Here is a 10,639-nt window from a genome sequence, read left to right on the forward strand (position 1 = left end):
TTTACTGCCCAACAGCACTGTAGATTTCACCATGAAGAGAGAAGAATGCTATGAGATATGGAATGAATCCAGAAAGCCACACATAAGTGATACCCATTTTAGACTTTTATTATTCCTCACTTGAGATATTGTGGGAGCATTTTCCACGATTGTCTATTTTCACTCTTCTTCCTGAAGAATAGCTGATGAATAGACACGATTGTCTATTTTCACTCTTCCTTACCACCCGCAACTCTGTTTCTGGTTTACCACCCCATGGTGCATCCCAGTGACTGCATTTCTTGTGTAGACACCTTCAATTATCCCAGAATTAAAGTGTACAGTACAGGACAATCACAAGCTAGATTTGTTCATACAAGGCCAGCCTCTGGTCCCCTGGTGGGCTATGTATGATACAGGAAGAAAAAAATTGAAGAAAAGTGATACTATCAGAGTAATTTAGAATAAAATGTTTTATCACTTGGTGTCTGTTCACTTTATTATTTGAAAATATATTTTATGTATTTGGGTCAGATTTGGTTTAAATGTTTGGTTCAAATTTCTATATGGTTTTCTCTTTTCTGTTAGAAAAGAAGAAAAATTTCCACTAACAAAATGTAACATTGGTATTGCCATATATGTGGAATAATCCCAGTGGGATACACTTAGCTTATACTGTTAATATAATATCTATACTGTTAATCAAAATATTAGGATTTAAATACTTACTATCATGACATTAGGGAAAAAATTTTAGCTAGGACAAGTCTCTTCAGGATATTTTATTTGAAAACATTTACCTTTTAACCATATATTGCTGATGCACTTTTTAAAAGCTCTATTTACATATTTATAATTTCAGTTGTATTATCTGGCTTTCATCATTTACATTCTAATAACAATACTTGTATTATTTATTTGGCGTTGACAATCCATTTTTTATTCTCAACAAATTAGTTCAGCAATTCTAAATTAAATTTTGCTTTTAAAATAGTTTTAAATTCTCAAGTACTTAGAAATATTATTTAGTGTTAAAGAGAAAAACTTGACTTTCATCAATATGAATGTCATCTTTTCTTTATCTTACTATTACTCATAATATGTTATTCTGAAAGTTCACTGATTTGGCTAAGGGTTATAGTGTCAGTTTCAGAATTAACGAAACTGGGACAGAGAGATATGTATAATTTTATAACTTGTAGTCTCTCCTCTTTGCACTGAGGGCAAAGTATTTGAGCCGGTATTTAAATTACGAACTTTCTTTAGGAAAATGAGCTATTTCCAGGTTTAAATAAAGTTTTTTTGAATTTCTGATAGTGGCGTCTATGAATTCTTTTCCCTAATCTTATACCTGTAACATTGTGATATTTTTCAGAACGGAAAAATTATGTACCAAATTTAGCCAATAGGCCAAATAGGCATTTTGGATAATAGCTGTTGACCTTTATCCATGATAGAATTGTTTCCCTCTGTCCCAATAAGCTGATGAATGAATAATCCACTCGTTAAAAGGAGATACTCTCTCTGAGATGTCAAACTCATGTGAACCCTCCCTCACCCTTCCCCAGCCACTGCCTCCACCGCAACTGGGAGATTGTTTTGGTGTCATATGGACTGAACTTCATTCCAAGACAGAGACAGGAGTGACAGACCTGGGACTCTAGCCCAGAAATGTGGATGCTCAGTCTGCTGTTCTAACCACTAGACCATGTACACCAAATCCCTGCATTGTCTAAGCCAATTCCAGGGCAGCTGCTTATTAACAAACAGATGTCACTTGATGGCACTGACATCCGTCAGAGAAAATGATTCTGCTTGAATCAGTCCCTGGGCAGAGCAGAAGTCACCACTGTAAGCCTTGTCCTAGGATTCCTGCTTGCTTCTTTATTAATAATAAATTCCCATGTTGCCTTAGCATTTCTCTGGCTTTAGTAAATGAATAAAATTTGACTATTTGTGTTTAAATAAAATGTCTTGTAAATCATGACAACCTTTGTATTTTATTATATTTCAGTTATTATGAAATAGTGTAAGCTTTGCCCAGCTGAATGAAATGGAAACTCATTATACCTCAAATGATGTGATAAAAGATAGAATAGTATTTTAATAACATAGACCACATGGCTTTTTGTATTTTAATATTCACTGTTCTATTTGTAATGGAGCCTTAACAAAGTGATTTTGTTTTCAATCAATCAAATATTTCCTCATCAGCACTCTAAGCAAAAATACTATGGCAGCTTCTCGTTTTTATTATTGCCAAAATAAGAAGCACCATCTCTAATAAGTGTAATTTGCATTAGGCACACGCTGTAAGCATTCAATTTGGAAGCTTGCTGGTTTATTATGGAGCCTGTGACACAGGGTCCTCATCAGTATGTTGTGACGATAGCCTCACTTTTCCTAGCCCTACTCTAGATTGACAGTCGACGTGCATGTCCACACATCCCTGTATGTGCCATTGCAGAGGGCCATTTTGCAGTTAGGCTAGAGTCATTTGGTTGCCAAATAAGAGATTAATTCTTCCTAGCTTAAGGGAAACATTGAATTTATTTAAAAGGTGTTGGCCTGTGTCAGTGTTCAAGGCAGACTAGAACAAGTAAGCCTCGGAAAATGCAAAACACATCAGATCCTTTACCAATGGGTTCTTAGGAATCTTCTTTCTAGGTTCCAGTCATTAAATGGCTCAACTCTAATGACTCCAAAAGTCAATTTGTCTCTTTAAAAAAAAGAATCCAAATTTCTGAGAAAATCTGTCCCAATTAAAATCTGAGACTCCGTCTTTCATGAGTTCATAGTGGCAGTTCTCAGAGAAAGGGGATCACTGTGTGCTGAGCAGTCAGTCAACCCAAGAGCTGCCTCCCACATTCTACCCCTTTAGGTTCTCAGCATTTACAAGCACTGCCTTTTCGTAGAAAATACTGAGCACAGTGCCTGGTACTTTGCAAATGTGCCATTATGTTTCAACTGTTGTTTCAGTGATTGTAAATATAATTCCCATTGCTGAGATTCTTCATGCCTTCTGTGGACTGAATTCTTTCCCCTCCAATTTCGTATGGAAATTCTTGACCCAGTGTGGTGTTATTTGAAGGTGAGACATTTGGGAGATGATTAGGTTTAGATGAGGTCATGAAAGTGGGACTTCCTGATGACATTAATGCCCCAATAACAAGAAACAACAGAGATCTGTTTTTCCACCATGCGAAGCCACACCAAGAAGGTGTGACCTGAAAACCAGGAAAGGAGTCCTCACAGGACCCTGAATCTGCCAGCACTTTGACCTGACACTCTCCAGCCTCCAGAACCATAAGCAATAAATGTTTGTTGTTTAAGCCCTTCAAGGTATGACATTTTGTTATAGCAGCCCAAGCAGAGATGACCCCATTCAAATATATTTCTGTTAATATAATCTAAATATACCATACAACACTAACAATTTAGCTGCCATTTTCCAGTGGAAGGAAATACATAGTTATACCCAGAGACTGCATTCAGCGTTCGGAAGTGTTGTTCAGTAACTAGTAAGACTAGTCCTAGGGTAATGGCCAGCTTCTCTATGAAAGGATTTCACCTTGTCTTGATATTCATCATATAGTGGATAAATCTCCAATTTAATCACCTCTACTTTACTCATATAAAGGAAGAAAAGAATGAGAACAGACCAGAAAAAGTGTCTGCATACTTATGTGTGCATAAATATGCACACATACTATTTTTGTCTAAATGCATGTATGCATTTAGAAACTTTATAAACTGTTCATAAACCATAAAGTCAAACTTGTATTTAGCCTCCCTCACCTGACACAATCTATGTGTCCTTTGCTGTTAATTAATATTCCAGCTGTTTCAATATTTTTGCCTGGAACTGCTTTCATTCAATGCTTCCTAGACTGAAATCATCTTGTCTGTGGTCATCAAATGCATAGGGGTGCATTTTTTTTGGAATTTTTCATCTCTGAAGATGGAAACAAAAGACTATCAAAGCTTTGCCCCTAATTTCATTCTATACCACAGTGTATCCATTTTGTAGAAATACCATTTGTCCCCCTGTTAATGAAGGTTACTCTCTCCAGTCAACACTATGGCTCTGATTATTTGCCCAGCTAATCCTGTAGTGCTAAGAGGAGCTGGGGTAGCCAGGTAACACTCTAATCTTCAATTCAGAGGTACCATCATGGGACTCATATAAATTTTAAATGTCAAGGCCACGTAAAAACACAGAAGGGATGTGGGATAGTGGGAAACACTGTGAAAATTATATCGTTGAATGATCTGAAGTGGGATAAAAGGGTAGCACATAGTGATGAAGGAAGCTAGAATCCCAGGTAAGATGATAAGTTAGCTTCATCTTATGAATACTCCTTGGGGACAGAGCTTCTTTGTTTTCATCCCCTTATTATATAAACATGGTAGACAAGGTTTTGGGGCAATGGTTTGCTTATTTTGATAAATAGGAGACATTATTATTTTGATAAATAGGAGATAGAGACATATTTTTGCCAATAATTAAGCAATTGTACCAGCCTGAGCTGAGTATTGAAGATCTAAACAAGATATAATAGTTCCCATAGGAAGCCTCAGGAGTCTTGTAGGGAGACAAACATTTTTGACACCTGTTAAAATATTAACAATAGAGGTATATATAAGTCAATGGTTCTCAAACTTTAATCTGCATCAGAATCACCTAAAGAACTTGCTAAAAGATTCCTGGGCCTCATCTCTAGAGTTTCTGATCCAGTTAGTTTGAGGCAGAGCCTAATAATTTGCTTTTCTAACTCATTCCTGGGTGTTGCTGAGGCTGATGTTCTGAGGACCACACTTTGAGAGCCACTGACATAGCAACCTGTGAAGTCATGACAGAAGCATGGTCTCTCCATTCAGGGGAGGACTGGGTAAGTAAATCGACTGTTAGGGCTCTTAATTACAAAAGGCAGCTCTTAGCCATTTAAGTAGAATGAGAGTATATTAAGTGGGTATTGGGTGGTTCAGGGGGAAATTGTGGAGGTCAGTTTTCCAGAAACAATGCACGAAACCACGTACAAGTGGCCTGATGGCTAAAGGGCCACCAAGACTTGAGTAAGGCATACTTAGCACAGTTTCAGAGCTGCCAGGGACATAAATTTGCTGCAGTTGTGATTGTGCCAATATTGATGCCACTTGGTAGGATGACTATCTTCCCTGAATACCAGATTGTTTTTCCCCACTCTTGGGTTCGATCTGGAGCCTTCTACTTCAAGTGGTTTAATTTTGAAGCAAATTGTCATATGGTGAAATTTGGTGGGTGGATTCCTATCACATAAATTAGATGTGAAGGAAGCTGGGGAAGTGATACTAAAAGACTTAACATATCCTTATATATAGCAAGATTATTCAAAAGGGACTGTGCATGCAGGAGACATGTTCGTTGCAGGAGGTTTTACACATATTTGGATGCTTCCATTCAGAACAAAAGGGTAAGGGTGGTCTGTCAGATTAGGAGAAGATATGAGAAGAAGATTGAGTTACAAAGGAAATACTTGATGAAACCTGCATGATTCTATATGAGCTGGCTTCGCTACAAAATCTCTTTCCAGCCTCATCTTGCCCTTCATTTCCTCCTGGTCCTTCAACTCCAGATGTGCAGGCCATCTTTCAAAGCATCATATATGGAGACACATGTCTTGTATACATGCCGCTCACCACATCTGGAGCTCTTACCCTCCTTTTTTTCTAGGTTAATTCTCAGCTCAATTTTTACCTCCTCCTCCAGATGTTCCCTTACCTACCTCACTGCTATCATATAGTACTGTAGACTGAAAGGCTTAGACAACAGAAATTTATTGACTCACATTCCTGAAGTCTGGAAGTCTGAGATCAAGGTATCTGCAGAATTGGTTCCTTCTGAGGACCAAGACAGGAGAATCTGCTCTGGGCCTCTTAGCTTGTAGATGGCCTTCATCTCCCTGTGTTTCTTCACTTCTCTTCCCTCTGCTGGTCTGTGTTTGTGTCCAAATGTGCCCCTTTTTATAAGGATATCATGCATACCGGATTAGGGCCCAGCCTAATAATCTTATGTTAACTTACCTCTCCAAAGATGCTGTCTCTAAATAAGATCACATTCGGAGATATTGGGGGTTAGGACTTCAATGTATCTTTATTTAGGAGTCATAATTCAACTCACAGCTATAGATTTTATAGCACCACACAGTTCGACTTTCAGAATATACTACAGCTATAACTTTACTCTTATTTATGCAGTAATGTCTATCTGCGTAAATAAATATGGAAGTATATCTTCCTCTGTTAAATCACTTTCTAAGAAGGCAAGGTCAGCATCTTAGAGGTGCCAGTGTATGTGTTTTAAGCAAACAAAAGGTAAACCATCCTGCATACCTGCCTCAGTTGTTTGGTCTTTGTCATGTGGGCCATGAGACATACAGGCATGACTTGATGAGAACTCCAATTTAGAAAATGAGAACACCACCTCCTCCCTAAACATCAGCACCAAGTAAATGCCAAGTGCATCACATGCTGTTGGGTGAGGGTTATGTGCAGTCAAGAAAGCTTCACAGTTTAAAGCGTTTTCTCTACAGCTTCCCCTAGGAAAATAATACATCGGCAGTGAAATGAAAACAGCATGCAGTCTCCCAGTGCATTTATTCTCTGGCTGCAGAAGTAGGTTTAGAACATAATCTCACTAGAAATATGTGTGTCTGTCAGTGCTTATGTGGGAAAAGGACTTCCATGCTGGTATTTGAAATTGTCAGTGTGTTCTATTTCCGTGTATATTGTTTTAGCACATGATTTTCAAAATAATACAGTGTCAGTAAGACATGAGCTGTTAAACACCCAAAGGATTTGCCAAAAGACTATATGAGATACCCTCTGGGGTTTTATATGATAAATTTCTTTTTAAGTAACAAAATTGAGAGCTAAATCTTGGAGGCAGGGAATTAGCAAAGTGATGTGGTAAACACTTAAAATTGTTAAATAAAATAGCTGGGTCCACATTCCTCTAGGTTTTATGTGATTGCAATAGTTCTAAAGATAAGGAAGTGAACTGGATGATTTTCTAGCCCTGTATCTATGACATTGTGGCCTTAAATCTGACATTAGCAATCCCAATCATTGCCTATTTTCAAGAGCTGGACTCATCTATTTCTTTTTGCTAGAAGCTTCCCAAACAGTGTTCATATCTTTTAGAGCTCACCAACCCCAGGACATCCATGAAAGACCATATGTAATCTTCCACCAAACACACACACACACACACGCACACACACACACACACACACATATATATATATAATTATATATAAACATTACATATTTGTCCTAAAAATTACATCTGTGTACATTGTGTCAGTGGCTATAAACTCAAATTCTGATGTTGAATTTCGGAAAAGAACAATTTTTGAGTATTTGTTGGCAAGATAAAAAATTTTGGAGTTCTACTTGAAAACTGATACTTCCTTTGAAGGATGACATCCAGTGGTACCATGAAACTGAACATTTTAAAATTGATGAATGATGTAAGTAGTGAACTATGGATATTTAATAGACATATATTGAGTCTCTAATGGATATAGATACTATGCTCTATGTCAGTCCCACTGTTAAGAATATTATTTACCAGAGGAGGATACATATATACATATCTATGCTATTATAATAATAATAACAGATACATATAATTCATTATATGTATGTGTGTGTGTATATACAGATATACATCTATATATTACTGTTTATGTGTATTTAACTTCAGAAGAATATTATAGGGTAAGTACTATTAATTTCTCCATCATGCAGATAAGGACGCTGAGGTATAGGGACTTGTCCAAGGTCACCAAGCTGGAAAGCAACAGAGCCAGTATTTAAACACTGGCAGATAATTTGACTTCATAATTCGTGTTTTAATCACAATGCCCCTCTAAGGCATGACTAAACTCCTTGAGAATGAAGTTAACTACATTCAAATTCATCACCAAGTTCTCTCGTCTTTACTACTTACAATCCTGAATTTCACCACTTCTCTCCATTTCTGCTGCCACTCCCCTTGTCCAGACCATTGTAATGTCTTACAGGGACAACAGCAAAAGCTTACCAACTGCTCTCCCCACCTCTCTCCGACTCCACCCCATCCTCCTTTTGATGGCCCTAACAGTCTTATAAAATGCATTTCATATGTTACATTTTTCTAAAGTTGTCCAATGGTTTGTCATTTATCACTGGATGAGGAACAAGATCCTGAATATTTCTTCAAGGTTTTAAGTAAACTGGCCCTGCTTGGATCAACATTGCTTCTTAGAAGGCCACTCTCCACATTGCCTGTTTTGGGTCCCACACATACTGTTCTTTGCTGTTCCTCAAATACATGCTGATGTTCTAGACTCATGGTTCAAACACATCCTATTCCTTCTGCCTAAAATATTCTCCTAGGTTTCCCCAGCCCCACCCTGCATTCATGTATTCAGTTAACTCTTGGACCTCAGAGCTTGGCTCAGATTTCACTGCTTCATAGAAGCCTAACCTCCTCCATCAGAGTGAGATAGTTTCTTCTTTAATAGCTTATTTTAACAGCTTATACTTTTCTGTGTGGTCTTTATCCCAATTGCCATTAAGACATTATTTATTTTGCTTTTGATTATCTCTCTCCTCTAAATTGCAAGCTCATTAGAGTAGGAATTTTATTTCCTTTTTTTTTCCCACATAAAATCATGCATGGTTAAATTGCTGAATTTCTATTGAATGCCCAGAGTAAGAGAAATATTTCTTTTGAAGCAGAAAGTGAGGCCACATTGAGAAGGTGGTATTTAATCTCTATTTTGAAGAGTGGCTAGTTACTAAATAAGACTAGGGGTGGGAGTATGGACAACATCTTTCCAGGTAGCAGAAATCACTTAAAAAACTTAGTGATGGAAAAAAACAATGTTTGTAGCTGGTGAAGAGTGTGGATTCATTTGAATACAGATTAGAAGATGGGGAGTTTCAGAAGATAATTTTGAATAATTATGCTCAGATAAAACTGGAAAGCCAGGAGTCATATTTTTATTCTGTAAAGAAATATAAACCACTAAAAACATATTAAAGATAAGAGTGACATCACAGTGATTTAGAATTATTTGACAGAGACACATTTAAAATATAATTTTTTTTTTAGAATCAACATGTTAGGTTTCAATCCCAACTCTCATCTTTAAAGTATTATTTAGGGCCGTCCTTTTTATAACAAACAAATCCTGAAGTTTCAGTGGCTCACTACAATAAAAGTTTATTTCTAGTTGTTGTCCAAAAGGGAGGCCTTGGTCAGTAGTCCTTGGGTCTTTATTCCCTGTATCTTGTTCTACAATCACCCTAAAGCTTCAGAGTCCCCTGTGTTTGACTGGCAAATAGGAGAGGAGGTAGGGAAGCTACCTGCTTCACAGAAACTCCAATTTCATCTTCTGTGGGTGAAAACTAGTCACGTGGCTTTGCCTAGAGGCAAAGGGTGCCGATATAATTTTTGGCTGGGTAGCTGACTTCCAGGGCAACTTTACTCGATGGAAAGAGAAGTTTGAATTTCTGGTAGGTAGTCAGCCAATTTTGTGACATACTCTAAGCTTTAATTTATTTTTCAGTAAAATGAGAATGACAATAGCAGCTAATATAGCTAATATATGGACTGGTTATGATGAATAATGGTGTAATACATTAAATATCCCAGCACAATGTCAAGAACATAAGAGATCCCTCCTTTGGATTAAGGAGCGAGATCAGGCCCAAACTCCATTGAGGGTAATAGAAAAGGAGATGAATGGAGAAAAACCAAGAAAAGTATGTGTTATACTTGGTTCTAAATTGATGTTTTCAGTTTTGCTTTTGGAACATGTATTTAAACTCTTGAAGACTTGAATGGAAATGATAACTTTCCTATATTCAGCTAGAGACAGCTCTCTGCAACGCAGCCAGCAGCTGCTCCCAGCAGTCCTGTTCTGTGCAAATACCATACTCTCCATCCATCAACTGAGCACTGTCAAGTTTTCAAAGTTTGCCTTGATTTTATAATCTTTAACAATTTTACATTGAGTTATTTATTCATGTTTTAAGGTTGGCTGACTCCACTGTCATGTCTCCATGAAACAAAGAAAAAATATCAGACTTTGCTTAGAATGTGGAAGAGATTATTGTGTCACTTCTTCATCTGGTACCTAAAACAGAGTATAGGGCATGTATGAAAACTATTTAATGATGAATAACAATTGAATCAACTTGAAAATTTGCTTTTTGTTTTGTCTTTTTTGAGACAAAGTGTCACTCTACTTCCCAGGCTTGAGTGCAGTGGTGTGATCTCAGCTCACTGCAACCTCTGCCTCCAGAGTTCAAGCGATTCTTCTGCCTCAGCTTCCTAGGTAGCTGGGACTACAGGCACACGCCATTACCCCCAGCTAATTTTTGTATTTTTAGTAGAGACATGGTTTCACCATGTTGGCCAGGCTGATCTTGAACTCCTGAACTCAACAGATCTGCCTGCCTCAGCCTCCCAAAGTGCTGTGATTATAGGTGTGAACCACGGCACCCGTCCAAAATTTTGCATTTTATCAGTAAGCATCATCAAAAGTAAGACAAAAATTCTGCTAGAGGAGTCAGTACAAACCCACCAAATCTGAGGTGATATCTTCATTGTTGGCTAATCTTTATC

This window comes from Colobus angolensis, unplaced genomic scaffold, assembly GCF_000951035.1.
Source record: "Colobus angolensis palliatus isolate OR3802 unplaced genomic scaffold, Cang.pa_1.0 Scaffold160, whole genome shotgun sequence".
In the NCBI taxonomy this organism is placed as follows: Eukaryota; Metazoa; Chordata; class Mammalia; order Primates; family Cercopithecidae; genus Colobus; species Colobus angolensis.